The sequence below is a fragment of the Mirounga angustirostris genome, unplaced genomic scaffold (genome assembly GCF_029215605.1).
Source record: "Mirounga angustirostris isolate CCGP_5_RB_7025 unplaced genomic scaffold, mMirAng1.0.hap1 SCAF_2, whole genome shotgun sequence".
Classification (NCBI taxonomy): Eukaryota; Metazoa; Chordata; class Mammalia; order Carnivora; family Phocidae; genus Mirounga; species Mirounga angustirostris.
Window position 1 is genome coordinate 94,304,090 of NW_026991710.1, and position 16,972 is coordinate 94,321,061.

General features: G+C 42.0%; 1 protein-coding gene across 1 annotated transcript in view; it reads left to right on the forward strand.

Moving 5' to 3' along the window:
• The first annotated feature begins 496 nt into the window (after positions 1-496).
• UGT8 (UDP glycosyltransferase 8) overlaps positions 497-16,972 on the forward strand; it is an 86,352-nt gene continuing 69,876 nt past the window's right edge. Inside the window, exon 1 of the mRNA XM_064584979.1 lies at positions 497-901. The gene's annotated coding sequence lies outside the window, so the exon portion shown is untranslated. The remainder of the gene's footprint in view (positions 902-16,972) is intronic.

Consider the following 16,972-nt stretch of genomic DNA (forward strand, 5'->3'; position numbering starts at 1 on the left):
AACTCGAGTTTTTGTGGTGGTGGTTGTTTTGTTCTAAGGCTTTAGGATTCACGAGGCAGGTGCCTGAACACCTAACCCAGCCCCCCACCCCCGCTGTCTCTCGCGTATCTCCTCTACCTCCTTGCCCAAGTTGAACTTTTTAATGGGTTCTAGAGGAGCGCAGTGGGCTAAGAGGCTGGGAAGGTGAGAGAAGGCACGCTACCACCACGGTGATTCCTATTGCAATAGCGTGATGGGGGGGGGGGGGGGAGGCGGGCACGGGGACCAGAGGGGTGGTGGCAGAAAGGGCACAGGGCACGCCTCGTAGGGGGAACAGGGGGCGGGGCCACGTGCCAGTCCCAGGGTTCCCAGCTCGGGTGCGACCGGAGGGCTCCCGAGCGTCCCGGCCTGCCAGCCGACTGCCGCTCGGCGGGCGAGCATCCCTGGCCCAGGACCTGCCCCTCGCCCAGCCCGCGAGCGCGTCGCACGAAGGCGCGTCCGCATCCATGCCCGGGCCAAGGGAGAAGGCGTTCGCAGGCCCAGGCGTGTGATGCGAGGCTGAGCGCGCGGCAGCCGCGTCGTGCCCGGCCGAGCCGGACGCGGGAGCAGAGCGGCGCGCTCCTGCTCTTCTAGCGGGGCGCTGGGCGGGGCGCGGCTTGGCGGGGGCCGGCCAGCCGCGGGAAGCGGCGGAGGAGCAGGCGCGCTGCGGCCCCGAAGGAGGGCACCGTTAAAGCTTTGCCATCAATTGGGAGCCCAGTGAGTCCGTCCTAAGCTAACACCCTAACTCCACAGCCCTCACGCCCCCAAACCACCGAAGGCGGCGACACCTGATCCAGCGCACAAACACGGGTCCCTTCTGTCCCCGGATACAATTACGCGGCAGAGACACATTCAAACTCACGCGCAGCAGCCAAGAGCCGAGGTAAGTGGAGGGACCGCGCCGTTCCGGCGGGCGAAAGGGGGCGGGCTCGGGGGAGGAGATGGGCGTTGTTTGCTCCCTGAGGTGAGTGCGGGGCGAATGGCTGCGATCCAGGGGCTGGGGGCTGGGATCGAAAAGGGCCGATGGGGCTGGGCTGAGCGTGATAGGGAATGGGGAGTGCGGGTGGGGGGTAGGGGGTGGGGAGAAAGGTTAAGATTGAGGGACCGTGAAGGAGATCTTTCCCAGCTGCTCCCGATAGCTCCCGTACTCCTTTCTTCTCCCATATGGCACCCGTTTGAGGGTCTTCCTGAGTTCCTGCGTGCTGAACTCTAGAGGGGAGGGCATAACCGGGCGCGGGTCTGGCGGAGGACCTTGCGCTTGACCCGGGAGGGATGGGCATCGGGGAGCCCCAAGGCCGGAGCCCGCTGCCGGCACGGATGGGGGACCAGGAAGTTTCGGACGTCTCCTAATAGTCTTCTACTTCGTCCTCTCCCTAAAGGGGAACTGGGTGTGTTGGGGGTGGGGAGCGTCGTGGGGCTGCGCGCGTGCACACCCACACACTCCCACTCCTACTCTCTTGGGACCTTTGGGCATCTGCCGGAGCCCACGTGCCCGCGCGACCCCCCAGGAATGTACAGTGGTGACAGGGTCGCGCGCGGGTTCACGCGCGGCTGAGAGAACTATGCGGCGCGCCCTTGCATTAGAGAAGCGTGTGTGCGGGCTGCGGAGGTTGGAGGGGAGTTGCGAGAAGGACGTGCTGCAGAAGTAGGGCGCCTTCCACGGGCTGGAGGAGCGGCGAGGGGGCCTGGGTGCGCGATTTGGAGTTGTAGGAGGCGAACCGCGTCGGAAGGCGCAAGTCTGTGCAGTGTGACGGGCCGGAAGGACAGGCAGAGGTGGGGAGGGGCGCACCCAAACTATATGGGAACTCACTGGTTTAATTTTAGGTTGATAAAGTTGAGTACGGTGAATGTATTCCTCTCCAGCGCTTCCTTAGGGAAAGAACCGCCTCTGTACTTGTACCTGTACCGCTGGTTCCCGGCACCTTAAAGCATCCCGGGGCGCTGGGGAGGGGAGGAAGGTGGGAGAACTTCTGAGAGTCCCGCGGACTAACTCATTGGAAGGCTAGATCACATTAAGTAGCCATTCTTAAGAAGGAGAGGGCGTATCACTAGAGGACGGGTGGTGGGCGGTGTTCTCAAGCAGGAGTGACCCCGAGTCACCTCTATTATGAGGCAGTGTTAGTAATAGAGATAGCCTTTTATTTCAGGTGGGTTCCACTCAGAAAACATCAAACTTACAAAGAAACAAAACACTACTCTAAAAACAGCCCCCTCAGGCTGTCACCTTGTGTATTGAGTTTTTCAAGATTAATAGCCCAAAGGTGTGGCTGTTTGGCTATATGCCAAGTGTGCTGTAGTTTCTTCTGATAATTTCATGTCCATAAAAAGGTCTCCACTCAGAATTTGCTGTGCTTTATATCCTCCAGTCCCAGAGAAGGAAACAGTGGATTTATTCTTCTGTAAAAACCATCTCCTGGTAGGTAGTTTGAGGTTTTGCTTTAGGAATGGAACTCTGTTCAGCAACTATTCTAGATAATTCCAGAGGGAAATACTCTAATACTGTTTGATTTGCCTGTTACCCAGAAGATAAAGGTGACATCTAGTGTGTGATTTAGTGCCACAGGGCTGTTTAAAAACTACAGTGAAGTGTGATGCCTTGACATTTGGTAAAAACTTAATGGTGTTTTAGTAGCTGGGCATAAATGAGTAGAAACAATACTTCTGACTTTTCTGGGTAATACTACTGTAGAGATTCAAACTCTTTAAATCTATAATTTCCAGAGCTTTATGCTTGCTTTATTAATACTTGGTGCACTTATTAGGATAAGTAAACCAGTGGAATAAATAAAGATATTTACGACAAAATCGATTTCTTTTTTTTTTTTTTTTAAATTTTATTTATTTATTTGAGACAGAGAGAATGAGAGAGAGAGCACATGAGAGAGGGGAGGGTCAGAGGGAGAAGCAGACTCCCCGCCGAGCAGGGAGCCCGATGCGGGACTCGATCCAGGGATTCCAGGATCATGACCTGAGCCGAAGGCAGTCGCTTAACCAACTGAGCCACCCAGGCGCCCCAAAATCGATTTCTTATAAAATCTATTTTTGTGTGTGTGTAAAGAGTTTGACAGTAGCATTTAATTTAAATTACTTAAAACATTTCATGATACCTTATCAGCTTAATTACCATCATTGATGACAAAGGAAGAAAATCACATTCCCAATTCTCAAACTCCTTTTCAAAGTTATTTATATATTTATTTATCAAGTAATATTGAGTTGCTGCTGTTTAATTCAGCTAGATTTTCAGAATATACCAGGAGAATAAGAACTTTTGATTGTTTTTGTAATATATAATAATACTCCTTTTATTGATATTGATACTATCTGGGTTTTGCTTATTTTCATAAGTGCATTTTCTCCATAGCTGACCCCTCCCATGATCAATGAATTACTGAAACTTAAAAATTCAGCTATGAAACAAGTAATTTCTAAATCTTACACTCTTACTTGCTCCCCTGGATTTAAGTTAATTTTTTTGTTGGCTTGTCTTTATGAGCATGAATTCATAAAGAATTGAATAGTGCTATTCGTTGAGGTGTATAGAGCTGTTTTTGTTTATAGTAAATAGTCTCAGTCTGCCCTGTTGAAATACTAGATTGGAGACAGAAGTACTATTCTTTTTTATGGTTTTTCTGGGTCCTCTTTCTGTTATCAGCTATCACTTTCTACTGCTGTCAGGCTGTGAGCGAGGTCTGCTGCTATATTATCTGTTGTCTTATTTTTCTGTGAAATGATGTGGGCTATTGCCCGAGTATAAAGCCTGTGGGCTTTGTGACAGGTACTTGCTGTTCTCATGCTTTATTTCTGGGATGGATTGTAAGCTATCCGGCTGAGGTTCCTAGTGGGACTATGAGGATGGCCTCTCTATAAATGGTTTTAATGTCATTGTTGTTTTACAGAATATTTTGTGTATGAGATCTTTAGAAGGTGTCTTAATGTCAGACAGTTCAGTCTTCTGAAAAATCTTTGCTTTTCTGAGAAATTGCAGTAGCCTTTAAAAAAAGTGTACTTTTCTTACGGCAGGCCCAGATTGCCTTTGTTTAGGAATATGTATACAGTGATGTTTTCTATACCACTTTCTATACCAGCTAGCCTTATGTAATGTTGGTCATATTTTCCTACTCCGGAATAAAAAGTGTGATTTGATAATCTTGATCACCATACTTGACACGAGGTCAATCATTTCAGTATTACTTTGCATACCTACCTAGGGAGGGGCTACATAATCAAATTAGTTTGAATAAATCAGTTTAATTTAGTCTTGGAGAACAGTAGCAATCAACATCTTCCTAACCTAAAGCATTTCAGAAGTATTCATTCTTTTATTTAGCAAATATTTATTAAAAGCATAATATGTTCTTGTGCTCTGGGGATATACGGCCCTGGGTTTAAGAGGTTAGATAGATTGAAAACAAACTAGTTTCAGTAAGTGCAACGTAATGCTGTACGGTCTCTGAGTGCTGTGATAAAGATATGCAGAGGACCCTGAACAGGCATTTGGAAGTGATCAGAAGACTAGCGAGGCTTCATGGAGAAGGTGACATTACGGTCAGTGTAGGCACAGGCCAGGTCATGGGAGGCTGTTTGCCATCATGAGGAATATGGACCATTTTCTGTTCAAGTTTGTTTCCAACAAAGGAGTGATAGGATGCAAAGATAGCTCTCACAGCCATCTAGAAGGATGGCTCTGAGGAATCTGAGACAGGAACGGCCGTTTAGAAGGTACTGGAGTGATCTTGTTGAGGACCTTATACCATAGTGGTAGCAGTGAGATGAAGAGAAGGGTTTGGTCACATAGATATTAAGGTAGGAGAATGTCTAGGATCAGGTGAGTGATCAGGATCGTCTGCATATCTTTATCAGCACTCAGACATATGAGGAGAGGCAGGTTGGAGGAGCAAGGATGATAGAGTTCAGTTTTAAAGAGTATGAAGTACCTACAGAAAATCCAACTGAAGAGGAGTGTCCAATGGATCATTACACAGAAGTTCTGAGTAGAGAGGTCTTAGCTGGATAAATAAGGTAGATAAATGGATGAATGGATAGGTAGGTGGAAAAATGGATGAATAGATGGATGGATGCACTGATTTAGCAGTTTTTAGTACATGGGTGGTTGGAAAAAAAAAAGGGGGGGGGGAGTTGATATGCCTTCCAGGGCAGGTACAATGAGTAAGAGGGGGATAGAAGCCTAGGGAAATCCTAATATGTAACAGTTGGGTGAGAAGTAGGGAGCAGTAAAGAATGAGAAGTACAGAGTGAAAGGCAGGAGGAGAATGAGCAGAGAACAGCTTTTTAGTAGCTGAAGGAGGAAAGAAGTTGAAGAAGTAAGATCAAGTACTAAAATGAGGTGTATCAGACAGTTCTGATTCTGCTCCTGACTAACTCTGTGACCTTGAACTTAGAGCATAGTTCTTATCTACGAGAAGAGGATCAAAGTGCCTACACCAAGAGGCTACTGTGAGGATCAAATGAGATAAAGCCTGGCAAGCTCCGTGCCTAGAAGGTCATTGGTTTGTGCTCAATAAATGCTAGCTGTTTTTTTATTTTTTTAAGATTTTTTTATTTATTCGTTCGAGACACAGATACAGAGAGAGAGGGGGCATGAGCAGGGGGAGAGGCAGAGGGAGAGGGAGAAGCAGGTTCCCTGCTGAGCCAGGAGCCCGATGCGGGGCTCGATCCTAGGACCCTGGGATCGTGACCTGAGCCCAGGGCAGACGCTTAACCATCTGAGCCACCCAGGCGCCCCGCTAGCTGGTTTTATAAAAAGCACAACTTGGATTTGGTGATTAGTTGGTCTGTAGAGACTGTTGCTTTTAGCAGTACTTGCTCTCAGGGTTCAAGGAGGGTGATTAAAGGTATATTTAAGATGAAAACTGGATCCGGTTTATAGCCTTTGGGGAGGAAGCCAGTAAAATAGGGGCAGTTGGAGATTTTGAAGGGAGCAGGGAGAGCACTGGAAGACGTTCCTTGAGGAGAGGGTGGGAATTGCGAGAGCTCTGGGGAGTTGCTGGGATCCTCACGACAAGCCACGCTTCTACCAGCCTGGAGGGTTCTGTGGCATACAGGTTGTTTTTTAAAAGCATCTGGTAATCAAATCGTAGACATTTCAAATGCCTTGTTAAACTGTTTCTGGTATTATAAATGAGTTCTAGTTTCTTAGATAATCTAATAAGGGCATAGACTGATTCATTAATTGTTTAAAAAAAATTAGGTGTACTATAGTAATATTGAAAAATACCTACTTTTTTTCCTTAGGATTTTCTCTGTTTGGAGGATGTAATGCTTTATATTAGAGATAAACCTCTAAAATTAGATTTGTATTTTAATATGTGTGTACATTTTTCCCCCTGTAATTCTTGAGCATTTTGAGAAAATGTTTGCATGTAGGAACTGGTTTGGGAACCAGTCAACAGTTAATAATGTTAATAATGCATATTATTTACTAATTGGTTGTTAGGCATATTGGTGATTAATTGGTTATAAATAATATTGATTTTTCTTTTTTAGTTCAAATTAGTATGTATGTTTCAATACATACTGTTACTCACCATATGTCATTTGTTTATATGGCAGTTAGAGTATACATAGTTTTTAGAATTTCTAATAACGGTTTTTTGAGTAAATAAATTAAATGTTCAGTATTTTTAAGGTGAATCATTATGTGTGTAGGTTTTATGTGTTTAATGTGCATGGTTTTTCATCTCTGATGATGTTCTTTACTTGAAATTCTCTAGCCACACTTTTTGTTACTAGGACCTCCTGTTTTGAAGTTGAATTTCTGTGTTTTTTGTCCACTGCGCTAACTCCCTCACAATGTCTGGTCTCATTCTTGCAAGTGTAGTGGTCTGTACATTTCCATATTGTATATTAACCAACTCAGTTTTTTTTTTTTTTTTAAAGATTTTGTTTATTTATTTGAGAGAGAGAGAATGAGAGACAGAGAGCATGAGAGGGAAGAGGGCAGAGGGAGAAGCAGACCCCCTGCCGAGCAGGGAGCCCGATGCGGGACTCGATCCCGGGACTCCAGGATCATGACCTGAGCCGAAGGCAGTCGCTTAACCAACTGAGCCACCCAGGCGCCCCAGTTTTGTTTTTTTTTTTAAGATTTTATTTATTTATTTGACAGAGACACAGCGAGAGAGGGAACACAAGCAGGGGGAGTGGGAGAAGGAGAAGCAGGCTTCCTGCTGAGCAGGGAGCCCCGTGCGGGGCTCCATCCCAGGACCCTGGGATCACAACCTGAGCCTGAGTGGAAGGCAGACGCTTAACGACTGAGCCACCCAGGCGCCCCCACCAACTCAGTTTTAGATTAGATACTGTCCTGCTCAGCACTGCCTGATGGAGATGACAGATGCCAAGTTGAAATTGACTTGGACGTGTGTGCCATCCCTAGATCAGCATTTGGAAGTGCAGAGCCAAACAAAAATGGAACCTTTGGATTTATGAATGGCGGGGTATCTAGGACAGCATAGGTCTGTTCCTACTCCTTGGCTGGAAGTTTCTATAAGTATTAAAACATTTGGAAAGAATGTGTAATTAGGAACATTTCAGAGATACTGTGTGTTTTGCTCTTAGTTTTGTGCTATTTATCTGTATTGTTATTAATCAAAATAATCACTGTATTGATTAAATTTGTCCCGGCTTGATTTAGATAACAGAAATACATCTGTAGGAATTCCAGTTCACTAAAAAAATTTACATTATAACCGATTTGGTAAATATTTGCTTGATTTGGGAATTTATTAATACAAAATATGTGTAAAATTATTTTGCACTTTTCAGTTCTGTTTTTTAAAAAATTAATACTTGAAATATTTTCAAGACATTGAGTCATAATTTTTTAGCTATTACATTGGCTATAAGTAGCTTTATTAAATAATAACTGTGGTGCTGACTGTCCTTCAAGTGAGACGTTTTAGTTTAATACTATGCCCCCATGACTTAAAAACAAAATTAAAAGGAAGTAGAATCAAGTGTACAAATATGCTATATATTTTGTGTGTACAAAAAATTGTATAAACATTTAGTTTTTATAAACCGGATCATATTTATAGACTTTAAAATAAGGGTGATGGGTATACAGATGTTTGTTAATCTTTATACTACTTTTCTGTATGTTTGAAGTATTTTACCGTAAAAAGTGTGGACAGATAAGGACACTAAGCATATCAGTGTACCCAGACACTGCTATTTAAAGCAATATCGAAGTAAATCTTTCCATAAAAAGAATCCTCTTTGATTAATCTGTTTGGCAAATCAAATTTTCCTAATCTACTTAAGCAAATACACGTCACCCCCATACCAGCAGCGAACTTGGGCACGCCTCTGTACCGCATTTTGAATGTAGTTGCATCCACCAGAATTTCCTAAATTTCTAAATTGAAGAGAAAGGCTTAATGTGAGCCTCATCATAATATCCCTTATTCTAAAGAGGAGACATCAACAGAGGGTTTGTGTTTCTGTTTTTTCGTTTTGAACCAGCAGTGGAATGAATGACTCGGTAGTGTTGCCCTCCTGCTTTGAGAGAGTTGCTCTAAGATTGGATAGTCAGGGCATGAGCTGCAGGCCCCTCCCCGTGCGCTCTTAGGAAGAAAGGCCATTGTGCTTTACATAGCTTTTGCATTTGTGCAGCTGTACCTGTTGTTCATTTGTACTCACAGCCAATCAGGAGAGCGGGGCTTAGAGGAAAACTAGTCAAACAGGTTTGCCCGTCTATTTAAATTGGTGGGGGGAAGCAGTGAAATTTGTGGATAAGGTCAAGGGTGAAACTATTTTAAGGAATATTAATGCTGATCACTGACTTTTATTTTCTCCAGGGTTTTGAAAATACTTTGGGGGCATTTGTGAGACTATATCTTCCCGGAGCTAGAGTGAGAGTAAAGGGAGCCGAAAGAAGTAAATATAAAAGAGGGAATTAGAATAACGTGAACAGAGGGAAAGGAAAAACAATAGTGGAAGGGGGAAAAAAAAAAACAAGAGGAAGAGGACAAGTGTTTCAGTGTCCCTTCTAGGCTTTGTGCAAGCTTTGATCAGAGAATGAGTTTAATTAAAACAAGCGAACATCTGTAGTCTTCAATATCCAATATAGGGAACACTCTACTGGGTCAGGGCTGAGGCTTCCGAGGAATATTCGTGGGAAAATGTTGTAGTTACTATCTCTTTTTTTTTTTTTAAAGATTTTTATTTATTTATTCATTTGAGAGAGAATGAGATAGAGCGAGCATGAGAGGGGGGAGGGTCAGAGGGAGAAGCAGACTCCCTGCTGAGCAGGGAGCCCGATGTGGGACTCGATCCTGGGACTCCAGGATCAATGACCTGAGCCGAAGGCAATCGCTTAACCAACTGAGCCACCCAGGCACCCTGTAGTTACTATCTCTTAACACTAACTTTGTCTTGGAAGTACATAGTTCCCTTAAACAATAGTAAAATGCTATATTCATACAGCTTTTTTGTAGTTTGTAAATCTCTTACTCATTCACTCTTATCGTTTTATCCTCTTTCCACCCCTGAGCGCTGTCCAGTAGGGAACCCTAGTTTACAAACCATGACCTGGGGGTGCAGAGCTCTTAAGTAACTTCTGGAGGTCACTAGGACAGTCTGTGAGGATTTGGTATTGGAACACAGGCTTCTTTCCTAGAGCAGGGCCCTGGAGCTACAGCTCACCACCTGCTGAAACCGGGACCTCACTGAAATGACCTTTAAATAAGTCTTCTTTAGATCTCACCAGAGACTCTTTATCCACTCATTGAGATTTTCTTCCCCTTTACCCTCTGGGATGGTTGGCTATTCATGCTCAGGCATTGCATTTTTATTTATAAATAGATGATGTAGATTTGCAAGGCTACCTCTGAAGTCTTGACAGATAATTACATGTATTTAGTTTTTTATTTTGTATTTATATCTGAATATAAGCACGCCTGATGTCATGAAACAGTAGTTGGAGAAACAAATGATTACACACCTTAGGAAGATCTGCCTTAGGAGGCATTTGATTTGCTGCCTTCCTCCTCACCCCCAGAAAAGACATTTTGTACCAGTTAATTCAAAGCACCAGTCCAGGCAGAGTTCTTTTTTCCCTCCTCTGTGCTTATTTCCTCCTTTGGTAATTGGCAAAATTCTCTGGTTCGAAATGTCTCCTCTTCTGTCTTCTTTTGGGCAGGGCAGCAGGAGTGGGAATAGGAATAAGAGCACGTTTTGATGAATCTCGTCAGCCAAACTAAAAAGAAAATAAACAGGTTTCGTAAGACTATAAGAAATGATGCCTGACTCTGCTCTTTGCCTGTTTAAAAAACAGTTGTTGTTTTTTTTTTTATTCTTGAGAGCATTAGGAGGCAACTATGTTATTTTGATCAGTTAGACTTTAGCATATGCTCAGGAATATCATTTTTGTTCAAATTTCACAACTATGCAAAATATAGAAAAACAAGTTCCTCTGGCTGTCCTGCTCCTTCCTTTTGCTGTTCCACTCTCTTTCCTCCTATACCTGCTGGCCCTTCTGGAGATAAAGTCCCTGCCTTTTGTGGGGAATTGCGGAGAGGGATCCTAGTGGTTGGGTTACAAATTGGAGGGAGGGATGCGGGTAAATATGTGTGTGAGGGGCGCCTAGGGGTCTGCCCATCACTAACCTAGGAGCTGGTCATTTTATTCAAATCACCCTGTATAGTAGTTGTTCAGCCTGTAAATGGACCTTAGTTGCTTTATGCTCTCTCATCATTGTTTATACAGTAAAAATACTTCAGCTAACAATTTTGATACTCCCTAAATGCATTCCTACTCATACTTCTCTGCCTTAAAGGGCATGGCAGGGGAGACGTTTTGAACCAGACCTGTTGATGCCTGGAGGTCTGTATAGTGAGTATCTGTAACGTATTATTAATTCAGCCATTCATTCAACAAGCAGCCTATTCTAATAGAGCTCTTCTGCCTTAGAGCCAAAATACATGGTGATTCTTAAACATTTGGTATAAAACTTAAAAGTCTTATGTATAAATGTTTAAGGAGGTCATTTTTAAGGCTTCTATTATCTGACATAGGGCAGTGGCCACTTTGGAGAGTCTTTATATGGTACAGGTAAGAGATAGTGGATTAGGACCCAGGAAACCTGAGTGCTGGGTCCCACTCTGCCAGCGAGTAACTACAGACTTAGCCAGGTGAAGCTAGGCAGCCGCCCCCAGGAGAACTCATCCCTTTACAAATGAGAGGATTCGGACTCAGTTATCTTTAGTCTTTAAATTGGGTCTTTGACACTTTTTAAATGAAAATACATACTTTAAAAATATTTGTTATCGTTTCATAATAAATGTGTTAAGTACCAGTGTTCAAGTATATTTATGTTTCCAAGACTAATGACAACGGCAATGCTATACAAAAGAGTTCTCTGGACTTGCTTCATTATGGGCTGAATACCATGTATAATTCTAGATGAATTATATTTTCAAGTAAAATTATATTTTCACCTGTTAGTAGGGAAGCATCAGAGCAATGCATTCTGTCTTTCTACAGAACCTACCAAAATCTTCCTTTTCTGGGGAAAATATAACTTTGCTTTTTCATCTAAAACCCCATAATAACCTTCTCTCAGTGATTATGCAGGTATTTTATAAGACAACATTGGGAAAGTTTGATGTTTGTTCATGTGGACTTCCAAGGAATTGAACGGGGAAACATCCAGAAGTTTGTTTTTTGTTTTGATTTGTTTTTGGTTATATTTATGCAGAGGTTTTTTGTTCTAAAACATGTTTAAGACCTCCCTTGGCAATTTATCTTGTGACTCTTAATAATGTTAATGTAGATAATGTTAAAAATCCACTTAAACTAGTGATATTAATGAAAGGATTTTATTTTATTAATATAAGAGAAACAATCCTGTGATTCCTGGTACATTTCTGCAGCCTTAAGAATGTCATGTAATGATATCTTGAAAAGCTGTTTCCTGGGGTGCCTGATTGGCTCAGTTGGTAGAACATGTGACTCTTGATCTCAGGGTTGTGAGTTCGAACCCCACTTTGGGTATAGAGATTACTTTAAAAAATTATAATAAAATCTTTAAAAAAAAGCTGTTTTCCCACATGTGAATTTGTCTTGTTGTGGGAGGAGATGAAAATTTGATCTGTATCTCTTCCACATTCACTGTGGTATTCCACGAATTAGAATTCCAATAAAAGAGAATTATAAAAAGTCCTAATGAAACATTTTAAAACATTAACCAAACATCAGTTTTCTTTTAAGAAATCATATACCCATAAGAACTTAAAGTCTCATGCAATCTCATTTATGAAACTTTTTCTATTTGCTTAAAGATGAGATCAGAATAAAAACAAAGAATTTCCTTATTGTTTGTTGAATGTTGATCACATGATGCAGTTGCATGGAGATAACTGTACCAGGCTGGTCTTGAGGAGATGAAAAGAAACCCACACTTACTCCTGTATGATTTATATATATATAAAATATGTATTTTAAAATTGGGTATGTGATAGGGGAACCTGGGTGGCTCAGTCGGTTAAGCATCTGCCTTGGGCTCAGGTTTGATCCCGGGGTCCTGGGATTGAGCCCCATGTCAGGCTCGCTGGTCAGCGGGGAGCCTGCTTTTCCCTCTCCTCCCCGCTTGTGCTCTCTCTCACTCTATCTCAAATAAATAAATAAAATCTTTTAAAAAGACTGGGTATGTGATAAAGATCAAAAATGTCTTAATGCCACTGTTTTCTTGATTAAAAAAGAAAATTGTATTTTTTTAAATTATAAACTTCTGTCTCTATCTGTGATTCTGGAAATGGGGCCTGAACCAGCAGCATCAGCATCACCTGGGAATTTGTCAGAAATGCAAATTTGGGGGCCCATCCCAGATCTCTAGAATCTGAAACTGGGAGGATACCCTTTGTTTTAACTAGCTCTCCAGGTGGTTTTGATGCACTGAAGTTGGAGAACCACTGATCTCTGATACTAAATATAATCAGTTCAGTTTTTCCATGTGATGAAAACATTTCTGATCATTTTAGGGACAAAGACAAATTAGGTTTCGATTTCAAAATGCTTTCCTGTTAATACCTTCCTACACACACACACACACTCTGCTCCTTAGTTTATTAAAAACAACAACCAGCATGGGTTGGATTAGTTGTTACTTTTGTGTGTTTTGCTATGACTTTGTGTAAGTGCAGCCCAGTGGTTCTCAGTATTGTAATTACTTGGAGGGCGTTATAAAAAAGCAAAACAACAACAACAAAAAAAGCTAAGACCAAAGTCTTATCCCCAGAAATTCTGATTTAAGTGACAAGCTAGGGGTTGGTAGGTTTTTCAGGCATCTCTAGTTCTTACAAGCATCCCGGGTGATTAATAATGTATGGTCACAGTTGAGAGCCACTGGAACGTAGCCATATGTTCAAAGATTGGCTCACCTACCACATAACAGTCCCTTAAAAATTATATAGGTAAATTAGGTCCTTCCATTATTTTAAGCAAATTATCTTTGGTGTATGTGCGATTAGAAAATAATTTGTTTTCCGGCAGGTTACTGTATTGTTGACTGGTTGACCATGTTATTAATAAGGTTTTATCATTCTTTATTCTCCTTCTTGGCTTTACCCTGAATCCTTTCTTAGCCAAAGTGCACTCCACGTACCTGCATCGTCCTACATCACCAGAAAGCTTACAAGTAAATAATCTGGGGCCACACACTAGATGTACTGAATCAGAATTTGCATTTTAACACTGTCCCTATGAAATTTGCCTTCACATTAAAGATTCTTGATAACATAAAGCTTAAAATTGGGGTGAGTTAACTTTTTCTCCATTTTTTTCCTTTCACATCTATTTATCTGGTCTTGACTACTTTTATGAACCAAATCATATCAATCTCATTAAACCTATTTTTAAATCGTTTTTTTTTCGGTAAGTTTATAATTGTAAGGGATCTCCAAGACCATCTAATGTCATAGTCTTGCCTGGCAGGAGAAGGAAATTAGGCACAGAAAAATTAAATGACTTGGCCCAAATTACAAAAGCTATTGATTGGGGAATCCATAGATGCATGCCATATATATTTTTATTTTTTCTCGCATTATTGAGACTTCATTATGGGGTCACTTAAAATGATATTATTTTCATAATATAAACAACTTGAAATGTGAACTGATTGAAATGACAGTCTTAGGTTACCCAAGTATGACATATATATCCAAAAAAACAAAACTTTAAATACACAGTGACATTTATTTAGATTATCTATCTAGTGTGACACTAATTAATAGTTTACTAATAACACTAATATTTCAAATTAGGTTACAATTTGTGGGGTTAAGTGATAATGAGAAAGTTGAATATGTAATATTAAACTGAAAATTGAAAGGTACTGTCATGTCCTTATAAATTACTCAAACTGTATTCATGTGTTCCTGAGATATCATAGGTACTTTATTTATTTATTTATTTATTTATTTAAAAGATTTTATTTATTTATTTATTCATGAGAGACAGAGAGAGAGACAGAGGCAGAGGGAGAAGCAGGCTCCCCGCTGAGCAGGGAGCCCGATGCGGGACTCGATCCCAGGACCCTGGGATCATGACCTGAGCCGAAGGCAGACGCTCAACCATCTGAGCCACCCAGGCGTCCCTCATAGGTACTTTATAACAGGACATTAAAAACATATACTTTGGGATTGCTTGGTTGTTTATTCTGAGTTCCTCAAGATCTTGAGCTGGGCATTATGCTTTCTGAGTACCTGGCACAACTGAGCTTTTAACTCTGGTCTTTCCCTTTGAATCACTTGTGTTTCTCTTGATGCACATAAGGATTGAGTATTAGATCCTTGTCTTTCAATCTGGTGGTTGAATTGCATCAAAATCTCCAGATGCTTATTAGAAATGCAGATTTTTGGTTTTTTTCGCCCAGACTTCCTAACAGCCTGTGTGATGAAGCCCCGAACCTGCATTTTTAGTAAGCACCACAGGTGGTTGTTTTGGACAGGAACTTTTGAGGACTATTTCATTAGATAGTTTTTTGTGTGTGTTTAATATAGTTATACTTAATCACTAGTATTGAGCATTAGTTTGATACATATTCTATACAAGGTACTGAGTGACAATATCTGTTGGTATCCATATCATCCTATTTTTCTTTCCCCTCTTTGGCTTGTTTTTTCTTACCTTCTCACCCAGTGATGCCGGAAAGTGCCCAGGAGGGCCCCGGGCCAGCTCTTACTGATAAGGGAATAGCATTGGGTTTCTCATGACAGCTTCACCATCTGTACTAGATGTCTGACAAGATACTGGTAGTGTAGAAAAGGGGTAAGTGCAGCTAACTTGGAATGCTACAAGACCAACAAAGGCCAACAAAAACATTCTTTATAGCCTCTCCTTCACAAGGAGGTTTTGGTGTGCCCCTGGGCATGTGTCTAAGTCCCAGGTGCAGAATTAAAATTTTTGAATGGTATTGCTACTGGTTTATTCCTTTCAGTATTTTGTGTGTATAAAGAAAGATCTGCCTGTGTGGTACCTTTAGAAATTTACATTAGTCTCATTTTCTTTAAGGTGACGTGGCATTGTCAGGAATGTGGTTATTAATGATAGAATATTTTCTATTGTGCCTTTGATTTTGTTTTTAGACGCAAAAGCAATATTTAAAAAAAAAACGAAAGTGACTGTGTTAGAAATTGTGACTAAAAGCTTTTGACAAGTAGCTTGGGATGAATTTATTATTATTTTTTTTAATTTGTGAAATGGAATCCAATGTCTTCCTTTGCATTTAGCATATTCCAGTTGTATTTCTGTAGTTAAGTAACGCACTTCCATATAAGTATCTGTGATTTTCCTGAATGACTCCAAACCATGAATGTGGGAAAGTGGTTGACTGCCAGCCTCCCGTCCCCAGTCAGGGTGTTCCCATTTCACAGCCGGATTTTAGGGGATTCCTGCCTTTCAGCGCTTTACTTGCTAGAAGACAGCCCTAATTAACTTCAGAACACAAGCTTTTGCCGGCTTATGAAACTAAATGCGTAAGCCTGGGCTGTTGACCAGTTCTGTAGCAATAAAGCAGAGTTTCCCCCCAGTCTGCCCACAACAGTTTTTTTTTTTTTTTTCACGTTGTGGGATGAAAGTGGGATACGGTTGAGGATAGGAACCTCTGCAGTATACTAGATGCTAGGTCTTGCTTAGGTTCTCAATCGTCTTCTCGTCTGGGAAATGGGAACAACTCTTTTTCCTCGGCGTGGAGTCTCCGTGTGAAATGAGATCATGCTCATAAAGCCTGTAAGGCAGGGAAAGTGCAGAGTACATAGTACAGCTCTTTTTAAGATCCAATGTTTATTGATAGTTTTATGTTAGGATTTAAGGCGCGAGCTCGAGGGCGACCAGCTTGTTCCGGTTTGCCCAGATAACAACACTGGAAGGTCCACATCCTGATCATCCGCTGCGTTCTGGGCAAGGCAGGATGGCCAGTCACCGCAGTGCTGCCAAAATAACAGTAAAAGCAGAGAAAAAAATAACAGTAAAAGTACAGAAAAAAAATACTTAGTGGCTTTGAAAAAAGTAGTTGAGTTGCTTCGCGGAGAATGCTCGTCACGGGCGTGAGCAAGGCGGAGCTGATCATCGGAGTATCTTTGCTCTCGCTGCGTTCCTGCTTTATACTTCTGCCTGCGGGGTCCAGGATGTTAATCATTACCGTGTTCTCCCTCCCGCCGCCAGGGAGGTGAAAAGTGAAACCTCTAAAGGCATACATTAGGGATCGCGCGGATCACTTCTGCTTCGAGCCCGTGTCCATTCACCAGAACTTAACTTACGTACATTAGGGATCGCGCGGATCACTTCTGCTTCGAGCCCGTGTCCATTCACCAGAACTTAACTTACGTACATTAGGGATCGCGCGGATCACTTCTGCTTCGAGCCCGTGTCCATTCACCAGAACTTAACTTACGTACATTAGGGATCGCGCGGATCACTTCTGCTTCGAGCCCGTGTC